The sequence below is a fragment of the Camelina sativa genome, chromosome 20 (assembly GCF_030686135.1).
Source record: "Camelina sativa cultivar CO46 ecotype springtype chromosome 20, ASM3068613v1".
NCBI classification, from domain to species: domain Eukaryota; kingdom Viridiplantae; phylum Streptophyta; class Magnoliopsida; order Brassicales; family Brassicaceae; genus Camelina; species Camelina sativa.
Genome location: NC_141899.1, coordinates 14,361,079 through 14,374,157, shown reverse-complemented (window position 1 = coordinate 14,374,157; position 13,079 = coordinate 14,361,079). Strand labels below are relative to the sequence as shown.

The following is a 13,079-nucleotide window of genomic DNA, read 5'->3' as shown; positions in this document are numbered from 1 at the left end:
TTGTTGCTCATTTCGGCGAATCGTTTCGTGATGTCCATAGAAGCTGTAGCCTGTTGCTGAATCATTTGCTGAATAAGACTACGTAACTCGGCTTCTTGGGACTTTTTCGGTGGACCATGGTGTTGTGGGAACCCTGGTGGTTGGTTGTAGGTCCCTTGGTATTGTTGTTTAGGCGCATAGCCTTGGTTGTACTGGGCAAAAGGCTTCTGTTGGGTCTGGTTCCCTTGAACTGCAGATGGGTAGGTTTGATCTTGAGGATTCGCAACATTCGGGTTCCGATAAGACAGATTCGGATTCGACTTGAAGTTGTTGTACCCTCTATTGTAACCCCCTTGGTTGTTGATGTAGTTAACATCCTCTAGCTGCATAATCTCCCCATCTTGTTGTTGAAACTGCTCTTCCTCTGATATAGCATGTACATGCTTTTGCTGGTTGAGGAGCTGATCGAGCTTGTCATTGAGGGCTTTCATGTCCCTCTTGTACTTGGCATCTTCCTCTCCTGTAGATCGCACAGAGCGATCATATTCCTCATTGTAGTTGCCATCAGACTGAGCCAAGTTCTCAACTAGGTCCCAACCTTCATCAACATCCTTGTTGAGGAAGTTACCATTGCTTGCGGTGTCCAGCAACATCCGTATCTTGGGGACCACTCCTCGGTATAGTGTGCTCAGCAATGAAGCATTACTGAATCCGTGATGTGGACATCGAGTTGTGTACCCCTTGAAACGTTCCCAAGCTTCATTGAATGTTTCGTTGTTCTTCTGTACAAAGCTGGAAATTGCATTTCGCAGCCTTGCGGTTCTGGAGTTTGAGAAGAATTTGGCCAGGAATGCCTTCTTGCACGCTTCCCAAGTGGTGATGGACTCCTTAGGGAGCGATTTCTCCCAGATGTGTGCTTTATCTCCCAAAGAGAATGGGAAAAGCCTGAGCTTGAATCCATCTTCACGGACTCCATTTATCTTAGTTAGGCTACAGAGCCTATCAAATTCATCCAGATGATCCAATGGATCCTCCATTGTCAGTCCATGAAACTTGTTACTTTGTATCATCTGGATGAGACTACTCTTGATCTCAAAATTGTTGTTCTGCACAGCTGGTGGCACAATGCCATTCCTCTGAGTGTGAGTAGTCGGAGCATCTCCTGCTCCTATGTTGGTCCTTGCTTGAGGAGCTGGTGGACCGTTCTCACTATTCATCGTCTCCTTAATGGTTGCTAGTTCCGGTTGAACTTGTTGTTGTCTGAGTAGCCAAGGTCTGTTGATGTTGTCGATGAAAGGACTCAGGTTCTGGCTACCTCTGGATCGCGTTTGCATGCACAGGCAAGTATCCGAGTGTGTACTCGAGGATCAACTCGATCCATGTGATCGAGTGACGGGTCGGGTGGATGCTCGGGTTGTACCTGAGAGTGAAAATAAACAAAGGCGAAAGCAAACAAGTCAGTATCCGAAACAAATATAAACAAACGAACTTGATCTAGCAAGTCCTGAAATCCTAAACGTAGCAAAATAAAACAACCAAATGGCAACGGCGCCAAATTGATAGACTAGTTTTCACCAAGAGTATCAATTCCCTATGCAGTTGTAGTACAAAGGGTTATCAATCCAAATGGTTGTGTTTTGCTAGCAGATAGGATGCAATCAGAATCAAGCAAGTCAAGCCAAGCAATAGGGGGTTTGGTTCTAATAGTCCTAATATAAAAAGGGTAAAAGAATATAGACAAGTAAACCACACGACCTAAGCACTCGATGTAAGCAATCGAGTACAGGATCGAGTGGGGTGATCGAGTAAACAAGTGAACTATGAACAGCTCGAGGTATTACTCGATGCAGGTTATCGTGTACCTGATCGGGTAAGTGGTCGAGTAAGTAAGGAAAATGCAAGAAATGAAATACGAAAGTTCCTAAGGATGGGGGTAATCGAATCCTAAGTGTTCTAGACCAATACGGATGCCTTACATGCCTCAAGCAATTATTTCCTAGACAATGAACCTCTAAAACCTTGTCACCACACTGTCGCACTAGTAACAATCAACCTTGAACATACTACCACACTGTCGCACTAGCAATATGAACAAGCAGGCATTAAGAACAATTCATTTTTGTCAGTACACTTAGACTTATCTGATTTTGTCAATCAAAGTTAAGTATACCTCTAGCATTTACCTAATCAAGCATTTTATCTACTCCTTTCGGCCTGTAGCATTGTAAACGCCCTAGATCTAATCTCAACATGTCGGTCTGTTGAGCGCATTAAAAACATCAACCTAGAAGGAAATTTATCTATCATAACAATCAACTAAAGCATCCTAACCGATCAAGAACACCTAATCATCTATCCCATCCCAAGAAACTTTGCTACACTACTCGGACATAGAAACGAATGATAAAGCCATAGAAATAAACGAAAATGACATTATTTTAAAAGATAGAGTAGAGTAGAAAAGAGTAGGGATAAAAGATCTATGAAAAACTACAAATTAAAAGTACAAAAAACAAGAAAAAATGTTGAGTCGCTCAGTTCTCTCACAGAAGCTCTCGCTCTCTGGTTTGAGGGTCTGCGGCGTGCTCGTTTGCGAGCTAGGGAAAGAGGGGTTTATATATGGAAACCCATTTGACCTAGCTTCCCAGACCTGCCCGATGGTCTACTCGATGGGGTACACGAGGCTTGAGTCGGGTAACTCCTCGGGTGAATCTTTGGTTTTCTTCACGCTCTTCGATCCTCTTCGATCGTGTTGGGGTTCGGACTTGTTCTTGTAGCTCGATGGCTCCTTCGGGTACATGCTCAAGTTGTCCTTGTTTTTCCCCATTTTTGGCTCTTTAGCACCTGTTTTCATCCAATATATGCAAATGCAGAAATGCGACACCCTAAATGCTCTAAAACTTGATTCCTACAGTAAATGGTCTAAAAATGCTAAGTTAAAGGTATGAACAATGCAAAATATGGACAAAAAAAGGATGCTAAAAACATGTAAATCAGAGTGTTATCACAATTCCTGAGTGGAAGTGAGATATGATCACGATGGATTTCGTGGTAGGATTGCCAATGTCTCGGACTTTTGATGCTATCTAGGTCATTGTGGACCGGTTGACTAAGTCAGCATATTTTCTGGCCAATAAGAAGACTGATGGAGCAGCGGTCTTGGCTAAGAAGTATGTGAAGGAGATAGTTAGATTGCATGGGGTGCCAGTGAGTATCGTGTCTGATAGGGATTCTAAGTTCACTTCAGTGTTCTGGAAGGCATTTCAGGCAGAGATGGGCACTAAGGTGCATATGAGTACAGCTTATCATCCCCAGACAGATGGACAGTCAGAGAGGACGATCCAGACGCTGGAGGATTTGTTGAGGATGTGTGTGTTGGATTGGGGTGGCCATTTGGCAGATCACCTGAACCTGGTAGAGTTTGCTTACAACAACAGTTATCAGGCGAGTATTTAATGGCTCCTTATGAGGCTTTGTATGGGAGACCATGCCGTACACCGCTATGCTGGACTCAGGTGGGGGAGAGGAGCATGTTTGGGGCAGATCTTGTTCAGGAGACCTCAGAGAAGATTCGGGTTCTCAAGCTGAACATGAAGGAGGCTCAGGATAGGTAGAGGAGTTATGCGGATAGGAGGAGGAGAGATCTTGAGTTTCAGGTAGGAGACAGGGTGTACCTCAAGATGGCTATGTTGCGGGGTCCAAACAGATCATTGACAGACTAAGTTGAGTTCGAGGTTTATGGGTCCGTTCAGAGTGATTAAGCAGGTGGGACCGGTAGCATATAAGCTGGAGTTGCCTGAGGTTATGCGTGCGTTCCACAAGGTTTTCCATATTTCTATGTTGCGGAAGTGTCTCCGTGAGGATTATCAGTTGTTGGCTAAGATTCCTAAAGATCTTCAGCCTAACATGACTTTGGAGGCGAGACCAGTGAATGTTCTCGGGAGGAGGATCAAGGAACTTCGGAAGAAGAAGATTTATTTGATTAGAGTCCTTTGGGACTGTGATGGTGTTGAGGAGCAGATTTGGGAGCCTGAGGCGAGGATGAAGGCAAGGTTTAAGAAGTGGTATGAGAAGCAAGCCGCGACTTGAGCTTGTCTAGCCTGGTCCCATCTGTAATCCGTGGCTGGAGCGGGAATGGAGTATTACAGCCCATCTCTCTTGTTTACTTGGTCGCTTAGGGGTGGTTGGTTGTGCGACTAAGTGTAACACCCGCAAACCAATTTTTGGTAATTTGGTAAGGGTGTCGATCGACACCTTCTCGTGAGGCATCGATCGACACCAGTTGTGGCCGGTTTGGTCGGTTCGTTTTTATTTGTCCGGTTTGCGTGGTTGGTTTAGGGAATCCCTAAATTGAGTGTAAAAGAGGGAAAACGACCCAAGGTCGTGTTTTTGTCAGTATTCGCCGTTTTTGAGAGAAAAACAAAAGAGAGAGTGTTCTTGAGCTTGTGAGAGAGATTGGTGAGATTCCTTGCAGTTCTTGGGAGATCTAAGGCTGGGAAGGAGCTAGAAGCTTGCTAGGAGTGAGGGAATTCGTTCTTGTTGGTCAGAATCTTCTTGTAAGAGGTGAGTGCATGACCATGGCTTACCTAAGCTAAGATCTCTAGATTTTATGTGATTTGGTGCTGATGTGGTTGTTTCTTTGAGTTCTCTATGATATTTCGTCGCTGTTTTGGCTAGGTTTGGCCTCTGGAAGTGTAAGGAGCGGATTGGAGAAGATTGGAGGCGAGATTCGGAGTTTTTGATCGAAGGAAATCGCTGCTTGGCAACGGTGTCGGTCGACACCAGTTGGGGTGCCGGTCGACACCAACGCGAGGACGGCTCGAGACTTTGGCGAGTGTCGATTGATGCCATGTGGAGGTGTCGGTCGACACAAACTAGAGTTTTCGGGAGTGTCGGGCAGGGTGTCGGTCGACACCAGTATGGTGTCGGTCGACACCAGATTGTCAGTGTCGATCGACACCATCTAGTGTTGGTCGACACCCTTCTTTCAGCTACGACGGATTGCTGTGTGCTTTGTATAATGCCTGGTTTGTTTTATTGATTGTTGTTTGTGGCATGTAGAGATCTTATTGCTTGTGTGTATAGCCCAGTAGATGGGAGGACTGCCTCACTGAGTGTTTATCAAATACTCATGCATCTCAATTTGTGTTTGTGGTGCAGGTAAAGGCAAAGTGTGATCGTGGAATCAAGGTAATGAAGAGGAGGATGTTCTAGGGACTCGATTGGATGTTGTCTGGCATTGCTAGGTTGCTAGAGTTGGGTCATTAGAAACATTGCTAGGTTGCTGCTTCCTTGTTTTCTTGTTGTTTGGTATTGGGATATTGCCTTTGCTATAATATTGGGTTGTTATTGATTATGTTATTCCGCTGTTGAATGTGTTGGTGGTTAGGTGGCTAGTGGATATGGGACCACTAGCTGTAGTTTATTTTATTATGTTATATTTATTATTTATTATTAAAAAAAAAAAAAAAGGTCGGTCGTTTCACTAAGTAACAAGATGAGGTGGTGTTAGGGGTACGAAATTTCCGTGAAGCGGGGTTTGGAGGAAAGTTTCCTGAAATAGAGGTTTCCAAAAGTGGAAAGTGCTAAAATTGAAAAGTTTTATTTGAGTTAGAATTTGTCCATTTTTAGTGGTTGTGAGCCTTAAAGGGGCTTGTGTGGCCTTAGTGGCGGACTTTTGAGTCATTGTGCCCATGTGTGGCGGTATTTTGAGACATTGTGTGGCATTTGTGGCGGCTGTTTAGCCAGTTTTGTGGCTTTCGTGGCGGGCTGTTTAGCCAATTGTGTGGCCTTTGTGGTGAGCTGTTTAGCCAGATGTGTTGCCTTTGTGGCGAACTGTTTAGCCAATGTTGCCTGTTTAGGCGGTCCTTCGGGACAAGTGGTCTTTGTGACGGTCCTTCGGGACGAGTGGCCTTGGTGGCGGTCCTGTTTAGGAAATTTGTTTGGCCCTTGTGGCATGTATATGATCCTTGTGCGGTCATGAGGTATTCCAGTGAGGGGATATGTGGTTGGTAGGACATTGGGATGTTTTACGCGAGCCATGGGAAGGAAACCTGGATAGGGATATGACTCAGACGTGTTCAGAATTGTTTGCTCGCGACTCTTGGGGGACGTTGGTTCTCCTAGTACTGCCATTTTCTGAGACTTTGTGGCTTGGGAGTATAGTTGGAATATCGACTTCGGATGACGATCCAGGGGCGCGCTGTAGGGTGGTAACCCAAGAGACGAATATTGGACTTCCTTTTATATATGGCATGCAGGCTTAGGCCCGATGAGGAGCCAACATTATGGCATGCAGACTTAGGTCTGATGAGGAGCCAATAAAAACTCAAGGTTTAGACCTATGGGTAAAGGAAAGTCCAAAAGTCGAGAGCAAATAATGCCTGGAGCGTGAGTCTATCACCTAGAGGTGACCTTCCGTAGATCTATAACATCCGCAAACCGATATCCCGGTTTAGGGGATTGCATCGGTCGATGCAGATGGTGCATCGGTCGATGCAGGTTCAACTTTTTGCGTTTTGACTTAAGTTAAACGCTGCGTTTTGGGTTAGGAAACCCTTAAGTTGTGTTTTTGTCTCATTCGACGGATTTGGCCATTTTTGAGAGAAAACAAAAGAGAGAAAAGTTCCCTAAGTGTTCTTGAGTGTTCTTGGTGATTTCTGGAGATTTGAGGCTGTTCGTGTAGAGATCAGTAGCTAGGATCGTTGTAGGAGCTTCCTAGGAGTGTTGTTTTGCTTGTTTAAGGTTCAAAATCTTCTTGGCAAAGGTAAGTGCATGACCATTTCTTATCTAAGCTAGAGATCTCTCTGATTTGCTTGTTATGTGTTGTTAGGATTGTTAGATTGATAATTGGGACGTTAGGAAGCTTTCTTGTGGCTTGGGATCGAGTTTTGTGGTTGTAGGAACGAAGATCCGGTGAGAAGCTTCGGGGAAAACACGATGCTCGGCATTGCATCGGTCAATGCACTTTGTGCGTCGGTCGATGCAAGTGCGAGGACGGCGCGTAAAACCTAGGGTTTTCGTGTTATGTCGAGCATGCGTCGGTCGATGCAGTGCGAGTGTCGATCGATGCATGTGCATCTAGCATCGGTCGATGCAACCTTGTGTCGGTCGATGCATGTTGGTGTCGGTCGATGCAGAGTCCTGGTTTGTTATTGTTGATTGTTGATTTTTGGTTGATGGTTAGAGATGTCTCTATTGCTTGTGTGTATAGCCCAGTAGATGGGAGGATTGCCTTACTGAGTGTTTATAAAATACTCATGCATTGCAAGTTGTGTTTGTGGTGCAGGTAAAGGCAAAGTGTGACTGTGGAATCAAGGCAATGAAGAGGAGGTTGTTCTAGTGGTTCGCTTGGTTGTCTGGCTTCTGTTAGGTTGCTAGAGTTGAGTCCTAGAATATTGTTTAGGATTGATGGTTCTCTAGTTTATGTTGATTGGATTATTAGTTTATGATTTGGAATGAATGTTTGTTATTGGATTATTATTGGTTATTCTATTGGATATTGATACTGGTTATTTCTACTGTTGAATGTGATTGTGGTTAGGTGGCTAGTGGGTATCTGACCACAAGTTGTAGTTTATTTATTATATTATATTTATTTTATATATTTTTTATTTATTATTTTTTAAGAAAGTTGGGTCCTTTCAGTTTGGTATCAGAGTCCTTACATTTCTAGGTTTGGGTTCACTAGGCTTTGTGCTGTAGATGTTTGGGATTTGCATGCTTTGATTGATTATGTGAGTTAGTCAATTATGTGTGGCATGGAGTCCTAGAACATCCTCTTCGAGCCTACTTTGGTATTCCATGGTGAGTTTATGTTTCTGTGTAATAATATAATTGTTTGCTTAGTCTTCTGTCCATGGTAGTGCAGATGGCTAGAGATGGTGCAGTTGCTGGTCGTGCTCGTGGACGCGGACGTGGTCGTGGACGCGGAGGTGGTCGTGGTAGGGGCAGAGGCCTAGCAGTGAGTGAGACTGCGGACGAGAGTGTGACAGCTGAGGGTGTTGGCGAGTCGCAGGGTGTCCAGGAGGATTCCATGAGTGTGGCCGGAAGGGGCGGAGTTGATACTCCAGTGGCCGGTGATGATAGGGTCCCGGGTGTGAGATTCCCAGCAGGTGGAGTCCCTAGTGTTGACTTTGCGGCTATTGATGTCTGTGGTTTTTCACTTCAAATCTTTTACCTTAAAAGACCACACAATTGCTGAAAGTGCACAGCTAATCAGTAGTAGTATTTAAGGATCGATCCCACAGAGAGAGAGTTGATGTTTAGAGAATCCGACAGAGGTAAGTAAGGCTAGGACTCAATAAAAAGGGGGGGTTTTGTTGTCACGGAAAGCAAGCAAATAAACGATGATAAAAATGCAAGTAAAATAAATGAGACAAACGTAGGGTATCAAGGGGAAATCGCAGGGGTTCAATGATCTATCTATCTAGGAAATTTTAGGGTTGGTTTGTTTATCTAAAACTCGGACTACAAAACACTAATAAACCGTTAACTTAAAGTTCTCAAGCTAACCGTCTAAGATCACTACACCCCGTAACTCAACTGTCGCAGGCTACAACGCATAGATCAAAGCATTTAAAACAGGTTCGACTAACATCCATGGAATTCCATAGGTAAGGTGTATGTGCTTCCTATGTCTCCCCACACATCTAAGCTAAGTCAAGCACACATGCAAGCTTTTGGCAAAGCACACACACTTTAGATCATAGTTAGTTGATGAGGCTAACTTAAAGCATTAAGCAAAGACTTAGAATTAAAGCATAGAATAAACAGAATTTAAATCTAACAAACCCTAAAAATTGTCACCTAAACTAAGATCATCTCCCCCCTTTGATTTATCCCTTTAAACCCAACTAGAAAACTACTCTAGAATGTTTAAGGGAATCCTCAAAGCAAGGTTTAATAAACTCATAAACATAAATAAATAAAAAGTAAGAATAAGGTTTAGAGATTACTTCTTAGAATCAAGTACAAGATGTAAAGACTTCTCATTAAGAAAACTAGTGTATCAAACGAACAAGAGAAAGAGAAAGAGTTTGGTGGATCTCAAAGCTTCAAAGAGAGTGACAAGGGAGAGGTCTGGACGTCGGCTGCTCCTCTGGTCGTGTCTCTTGGCTTCTCCTATGATTGCACACTCTAAACCCTAAGGTTTAGAAGAGTATTTATAGGCAACTGTCTAGGTTTGGGGTTTTGTAAGGGTAGAAACGTCTTCTCTTGATAAGTGCATGGCAAGGGCGGCGTAGGAAGCTTCTAGAACGGTGGTGAAGATTTGGACTGGGCCGCCGTGGTGGTCGGTGATCAGGCCTTCAAATTAAAGCCCATGGGCTTGATGGTTCTTCTTAGGTCGGTTTAAGGTACGTCTAGGTAAATCGGGCATATCATCCGGATAGTTGTATGGATCGACTTTATTCCACTTCGAAGAGAAAGATGACTCTTTCAGCTTTCCATAGACACCAAGTACGTCGAAATATGAGTTTTGGAAGTTCTTCAAACGTTGCTCGTACTGTAAAGCTCTGAAACTTTCCTAAAACGTATTTTCCTTGCCTTTTGGTCCTTTTTGCTATAAAACCTGTAAAACCTTCTTGAAACCCAAAATACTTGATAATAGACATTAAATCCTTGAAGTCATATCAAACTCATCCTAAATGCATAATAAAACTATAGCTAAAATGGGTAAAATAATGATGTTATCAGCTATGCTAGCACAGTTGTTGGAGCGGTTGCCAGCAGTGGTACCGACTCAGGTTCAGGGAGTGCCACTAGTGGTGGTGGAGGAGCGCCAGCCAGTGGCTGCGGATGCAGGAGCACATGGACGTTATTTTTCCATGCTCAAGGAGATGAAGGGCATCGAGACTACGCGGTTTTCGGGTGGTACAGATCCTACTGCAGCAGATGCGTGGAGGACGAGTGTGGAACGTAACTTCCATACTCTGAGATGTCCTTAGGAGTTTTTGGTGGACATAGGGGTCCATCATCTGGTTGGTGATGCTCAGGTGTGGTGGATATCAGTGGCTGCTAGGAGAGTGCAGAGGTAGATGACTTGGGCTGACTTCGTCTTGGAGTTCAACCGCAAGTATTTTCCTAGAGAGGCATTGGACCGGTTGGAGGTGCAATTCCTTCAGTTGTCCCAAGGGACACGGTCAGTACGGGAGCTGGACTTGGAGTTCAGTCGGCTTCTATGTTATGGGGGTCGGGTTATGGAGCCTGAGGAGGCCCAGATCATGTGGTTTATGAGGGCTCTTTGTGATGACTTGAGGGTCCATTGTAGAGGACGTAGTTATGCTACGCGTACAGAGCTGGTTGAGACTGCAGCAGAGATTGAGGAGGATATCCGGGCACAGTTAGTGCCGGTTAGTCCAGCAGTTCAGCCTAGTAAGGCTCAACATCATGGAGGTTCTAGCAGGGGCGGCAAGCCTATGCAGGGAACCAAGAGGAGGTGGGAGACTATGTAGACGTCGAGTGGTGCGAGTTGCTTCAAGTGTGGGAGCAAGAATCACAAGTTTGCTAGCTGTCCCAGGAGGAGTGCTCTGACGGCAGGGGTTCGTGTATGCTATCATTGTAGGGAGCAAGGGCACATCAGGCCTTTGTGCCCAAAGTTGCAGCCGGCAGTAGTGGCAGTGTTGCAGCAGGTGCAGCCTGGAGGTCAGCAGGTGGCACGGATTGAGCAAGCGCCACGGGTTTACACGACTGCAAAGACTGGTGGAACCAGTGCCGGGGCGATCACAGGTATAATTTCTGGTAACTAAGCTTTGTGAATTTTTAGTAGGTTCAGATTTTATGTTTTCCTGTGATAAAGTGTTAGGTTCTCAACACATGAGGTTTATGTAGGGACTTTGTTGGTGGGCGGGTTTAAGTCCCACGTTATGTTTGATTCTGGAGCTTCTCATAGCTTCATTACTCCAGAGTGTGCAGAGAGTGCGGGAATCAGAGGAGATCCCGAGGAGCGTACAGGAGTTGTCAGAGTTGCGGGAGGCAAGTTCCTAAGAGTTGTTGGACGAGTTAGAGGAGTTGATATTCAGATCGCATGAGAGTCGTGGCCAGCGGATTTACTTATCAGTCCAGTGGAGTTGTATGATGTTATTATCAGGATGGATAGGTTGCATCGGCATATGGTGCATTTGGATTGCCATCGGGGTAGAGTGGAGTTTGAACATCCAGGAGGGATGTTGGTTTTTCAGGGTATTAGACCGACTTCAGGGAGTCTCGTGATCACAGCCATTCAGGCTTAGAAGATGAGCGAGAAGGGTCGTGAGGCTTATCTGGTTACTATATCTATGCCAGATTCAGTGAGGAAGTCTACGGTTAGCGGTATTCCAGTAGTGGAGGAGTTTGAGGATGTGTTTCAGTCATTGCAGGGATAACCACCATCTCGGTCGGATCTTTTTACTATTGAACTGGAACCGGGGACAACACCGTTATCCAAGGCTCCTTACCGAATGGCTCCAGCAGAGATGGCAGAGCTGGAGAAGCAGCTCGAGGATTTGTTGAGTAAGGAATTCATCCGTCCTAGTGTATCACCGTGGGGAGAGCCGGTGTTGTTTGTGAAGAAGAAGGATGGGAGTTTCCAGTTGTGTATGGATTATCGAGGTTTGAACTGGGTCACTGTGAAGAACAAGTACCCTCTTCCTAGGATCGATGAGTTATTGGATCAGTTGAGGGGTGCTACTTGGTTCTCCAAGGTAGATCTGGCGTCGGGTTATCATCAAATACCGATAGATGAGGTAGATGTGAGGAAGACGGCTTTCAGGACGAGGTATGGGCATTATGAGTCTGTGGTGATGCCTTTCGGGTTTACTAATGTGCCAGCAGCGTTTATGAGATTGATGAACAGCGTGTTTCAGGAGTTTCTGGATGTGTCTATCATCATTTTCATCGATGATATCCTGGTTTATTCTAAGAGTCCTAACGAGCATGCAGAGCATTTGATGGCAGTTCTTGAGAAGCTACGGGAGCAGAAGTTGTTTGCGAAGCTGAGCAAGTGTAGTTTTTGGCAGTGTGAGATGGGTTTTCTAGGCCACATTGTTTCTGCAGAGGGGGTTTCTGTAGATCCGGAGAAGATTCAGGCTATCAGAGGTTGGCCTAGACCGCAGAATGCCACAGAGATCAGGAGTTTTCTTGGTTTGGCAGGATATTATAGGAGGTTTGTACAGGGTTTTGCAAGTAGAGCACTCCCTATGACTAAGTTGACAGGGAAGGATGTTCCTTTTGTGTGGTCACAGGAGTGTGAGGAGGGCTCCGAAAGCCTTATGGAGATGTTGACTACTACGCCAGTGTTGGCTTTGCCTGAGCAGGGAGAACCCTATGTAGTTTATACTGATGCATCCAGAGTTGGTTTGGGGTGTGTGTTGATGCAGCATAGGATGGTGATTGCCTACGCTTCGCGGCAGTTGCGGAAGCATGAGGGAAACTATCCTACTCATGATTTGGAGATGGCTGCTGTAGTTTTTGCCCTGAAGATTTGGAGATCTTATCTTTATGGTGCAAAGGTATAGGTGTTTACAGATCATAAGAGCCTAAAGTATATATTCACTCAGCCCGAGCTGAACTTGAGGCAGAGGCAGTGGATGGAGCTGGTGGCGGATTATGATTTAGAGATAGTCTATCATCCTGGTAAGGCTAACACAGTTGCAGATGCTCTGAGTGGGAAGAGGGTAGCTTCGTCTCAGGAGCAGGAGATGGAGTTTGTGGTAGGAGAGATCAGTGCGTTGAGGTTGTGTGCTGTTTCACAGGAACCGTTGGGCTTGGAGGCGGTTGATAGAGCAGATCTTCTGAGTAGGGTGCGGTTGGCTCAGAAGAAGGATTTGGGGCTGGTTAATGCCTCAAAGGATGTGGATTCAGAGTATCAGGTCTCGGATAATGGTACTATCTTGGTGCACGGTCGGATTTGTGTGCCCAAGGAAGAGGAGTTGAGGCAGGAGATCCTGAGAGAGGCTCATGCGAGCAGATTTTCTATTAATCCAGGAACGACTAAGATGTATCGTGATCTCAAGAGGTACTATCACTGGGTCGGGATGAAGAATGATGTAACTAGTTGGATCGCGAGGTGCGATGTGTGTCAGCTAGTGAAGGCTGAGCATCAGGTTCCAGGCGGGTTACTG

General features: G+C 45.2%; 1 non-coding gene across 1 annotated transcript; it reads left to right on the top strand.

Moving 5' to 3' along the window:
• The first annotated feature begins 687 nt into the window (after positions 1 to 687).
• Positions 688 to 794, top strand: LOC147918864 (small nucleolar RNA R71). The gene has a single exon (XR_015594248.1). It is a non-coding gene; the product is annotated as a small nucleolar RNA R71 (small nucleolar RNA).
• Positions 795 to 13,079: the final 12,285 nt, after the last annotated feature.